This window comes from Chenopodium quinoa, unplaced genomic scaffold (assembly GCF_001683475.1).
Source record: "Chenopodium quinoa cultivar QQ74 unplaced genomic scaffold, ASM168347v1, whole genome shotgun sequence".
Taxonomy (NCBI): Eukaryota; Viridiplantae; Streptophyta; class Magnoliopsida; order Caryophyllales; family Amaranthaceae; genus Chenopodium; species Chenopodium quinoa.
Window position 1 is genome coordinate 4,668,814 of NW_018742309.1, and position 4,491 is coordinate 4,673,304.

Consider the following 4,491-nt stretch of genomic DNA (forward strand, 5'->3'; position numbering starts at 1 on the left):
TTAATTAGTTAAATAAAGAATTAAAAAAACAACCACTACCTCCTCACTTCACCAACCCCGACACCCCCTTCTCCCATCAGCCCAGCTCCCCCTCCCCGCCGGCGGCCTTGCTCAGCCTCCTCCCTCGCAATCCCTCCCTGCGGGCTGCCGGAATCTTGGCCTCTCCCCCGTGCCGACAGCGACGTCCACCTCCTTTGTCACCGGCGAGCCGACCACCATCTCTTTCCCCTCACCCACGACACCCTACCCTCCTCCCTTAGCCTAGGCCACCCCAACCCTCAATTATCTCGCCATTTTCAACCTCCATTGAATACTTGGTTGATTCACTGAGTGAACCATTGACCATTCCCGTGAATCTCCTCCACTTGATGCCAATAATTGAAGTAAAGAAACCCCATAAAATTCCCCAGATTATAAACCTAATTTTGATCAAAAACTAAGGGTTAGGTCGTTAGTGTTTGGTCCCTACTCAATTATCCCTAAAACGAGTGATTATGAACAAGAATTTGTTGAGAATCGAATGAATTCAATTTCGCATTACTCGAATGGTTTGATTACATGTGGTTTTTGGGGAAAGAGAAGTAGGGGAAAGTAAGGGTCAATTTAGGCTTCCGATGGGGGAAAGGAAGCATGGGGTGGAGTCGGGTGGGGAAAGATAGGAGGGTGGGGTGTCATCTGGGTGAGGGGCGGCGCCGGCGCGGTGGGGTTCAAGGCTGGGTGCGGGTAAGGGGGGGGGGGGGGGCTGGGCTGGGTGCTGGTTGGGGGCGAGGAGATGGCTGGGAGTCGGTGGTGGTTTTAATTTTTTTTCAATTATTTTTGTAAAAGTTTTTCAATTATTTTTTTTATTTTTATTTTTTGATAATTAATTAAATAATTATTTAAAAGTTAAATAATTTAAAAGGCAACCAATTACAAGCTGCCACGTTGCACAATTAACGTTAATGACTAACTGAGTTAACGGAAATGGAATGTTGTGACATTTATGTTAAACTCAATGGTATATGGTGAATTAAAAAATTTTGTGTGGTATATGGTGAATTTTGAAGAAACTCAGTGGTATATCATAAAAAATCCGAAAAAATAAGAAGTGAACAGTTTATCTTACAGTATAAATTCTTCAAAGTGTAATAAAAAGATGTATTGATTGTTTGGTTTGAGAACGAACAGTTTTGAGTCATCAAAGACAAGAAAAACTGACCTCTGAGTATATACTACCTCCATTTTATATTATGTGCAATGTTTAGAGTGAGGGGTAGCTCAAGTTGTTAAAGTTTCCCTTCAATTCTAGGTGACCCTAGGGTCGATTCTCATCACTCGCCCTTTTGGTTCTCTAAACACCAAAATAAATATATTATGTGCAACAATTGTCATAAATAATTGCCACATATTATCAACAAATAAAAACTTTCTAGTAAACTTTTTCAAATGAAACTTACCATCAATATACCATTATTTAAATTCAATTAACAAATCAAATATAATGTTACAAAATTATTAACCTAACTTAATTTATCCCTCATTAATTTTTATTTTTTTTTAATTTTTTTTTTAAATAAAAAACATCATCCCTCGTTAAAATCCTAACTACATTGTTTCTCCTATCTCACAAACACACCAACCACCAATACCAAAAGCATTTTCTCTCTCCTCCCACTCAACCACCACCACATTTTCTCTCTTCTCTCATAACCACACTATCACCACCATAATCACCACAACCGCTTCATTATCCTCTCCTCTCACCATGTCAAATTTGCCACTCCTCCTTGAAATATAAAGAAGTTAAATGATCGATCAAATTGAAATTGAAACCCTAGAACTGATTAGGAAAAAGTATAATGTGATATTGAGCTTGATAACTAAAATATAATGTAAAAAACCCAAAAATGAGAAGTGATTTAGGAGGATTTTAACATTGTAGGGAGAGAGATCGAAATGGAAATTATATTAGGTGTGGATTTCTGGTCAGTTTGTGGTGGCTACAAGGTAGGTGGGTAGGTTTTTGGTGGTTATGGTGGGGTTTCAGGATCTTAGTGGTAGTGGTGGGGTGGATAGGTCACGTGGTCGGTGGCTAGGATGGATATGAGTGGAAAATTGGTTGTTGTTGGTCAGGGCAGGGTGGGGTGGAGTACCTTAATTCATCAATCATTCCATATATATTCTCTCTCCTATTAATTATAAGCCCTTACTCTTCTTAATTTTACTCTATCAGTTTCTAGCTAGGATATTGTGTAACTCCTCTTGTTGCACATTATTTGTAACAGAGGTATTATAAAATGTATACACTAACCATAATGCTACTTATTACCATTATTGATGAGTTAAATGACGACTTTAAGAGTTTATTAAGTGAACAAGTGGAGGGAGGTAATTCCTCTTAGTAAGAAGTCAATATTTCTTAGTGGAGATGGTAGGGATCTCGATTTGTGACTTTAAAATCGCAAAATTTGGATCTCACCATCTACATAACTTTGAACCTGGGAAATCCTTACCTCTCCCCTTTACACTTAAGCAGCCTTTCACCTAAGTAATGGTTGAATGTTCCCTCTAGAGCGACTTTAGGGTTGGCACTTGGGAGGGCCTCCATCTAGCAATTTGTGCTAGTTTTTACTTCAATTTTCAAAGGTTTTTGCTCGATTTCTTCGGGTGAGAATTGTGAGATGGTAACTGAAAATAATGTAACTACCGTGTGTGAGGAGAAGAAACCTGTGAAAGATTTAGAGATAGTTAAAGAAGACCTGGATTGGGTGGATGAAGTAGGACATCGTGTAATGTTATCTCAAAGGCTCTAACAGCTACGATGACAAAAATTTGGAACCCTAAGCATGGGTGCGAGGTGAACGAAATCGGCAATAAAACCTTTTACTTCCAATTTCATCATTGGAGGGATAAAAAATTTGTCATGGATTCCCAACCATGGTACTTCGATCATCATGTTTTGGCGCTGGAGGATGTAAAAGGAGACGTTAAGCCGTTTGAAATCCCTTTGAAAAAGGTCCCCTTCTAGATTCGTGCATATGACCTCCCTTTTCAGGGAAAACATAACGAGGTCAATGCAAGGAGAATCAGAGATAAATTTGGTACTTTCATAGCCATGGACACCTCTGATGCTATTGGTGTTAATAAGTCTTTAAGAATCCGGGTGCTGCTTGATGTCACAAAACCCCTTAAAGGCAAAATAGAATTGAAAAACATGTAATGGAATTATGGAGGTGCTAGTCAAGTATGAGAAACTCTCAGTGTTCTGCTGTAGGTCCGGTTTGTTTGGTCATGGTGAAAAGGACTGTGTCGAATTAGTAGGAATGAGATAATTCAATAGGTACGAAGAAAGAAGACTGTGATTCTAAAGATGGGACTATTGCTGCTAAACGCTTGTTTGTGATCAAAAAGTAGGGGAAGCAAGTAAGAGAAGCTACGCTGAATGAGGTGGTGGACATGTTAGAAAAGTCTCGAATCAATATAACAAGGCTGATGGAGAGCAGGAAACAACTAATGAGCTTAATCCCGCTACTTCAAGCCCCACTTTATTAAATTCAGTCTTGGATGATGTTAATAATGCAGGGGAAGGAGTGGATTCGATTCCTTTATCTAAATCAAATGATGCTTCAACTAAGCTTATTGAGGAGTAGGAACAAGGTAATCCAACAAACATCAAAGTCCGTACTTGGAAAAGAATTGTGAGAAAGGGAGGTGGGGCCGATCATCCTCATGATACTAGAGAAAGGGTGAAGAAGAGAAGTAGAGAAGCTGCAGGTGTAGAGGACAGTGATGCTTAAATTACAAAAAAGATCATTGTTCCTGTTTCATTAATTAGTGTGGGACCATTGGCGAAGGTTGGAAATGACCAACCTCGCCAGACCCAATGAATATCCTAGCTTGGAACTGTCGGGGTATGGGCAACCCCAGTGTAGTTCGTGAACTCCGTAAGTGGAGTCGTAAACATAGCTCAGGGGTACTGTTTTAATCAGAGACTTTGATGAATGATATTGCGATGGAAGACTTAAAAGGGGCTCTTGGTTTCCAGGGAGCGTTTAGTGTGTCAAGCAAGGGAAAATTTGGGGGTCTTTTCATGTATTGGAGTGAAAACATTGATTTCAGACTTGTATCTTTTTTGCAACACCATATTTGTGGAGACATTTGGAGTGAAGGGAAGGAGAGTTGGCGCTTTACAAGGTTTATGGGTGGCCTAAATCTGAGGAGGAATTCCTGACTTGGGAATTCATGAAACACTTATGCTGATTTACTGGTTCTGTTAGGGGGGGGGGGGATTTTAATGAGATACTCACTTATGAGGAGAGAGAGGAAGGGGTGGAGGAAGTGAAGAAGGAGCTCGAAAATTTTAGGGGAGTGATTGATGAGTGTGAGCTTCGAGACTTAGGCTACAAGGGTGATTGGTATACTTGGGAGAGGAAACAAGGATCCCAGCAACTCGTGTTTGAGAAAGAATATATTGTTTAGTTGGATCTGAGTCTTGGTATTCTATGTACCATG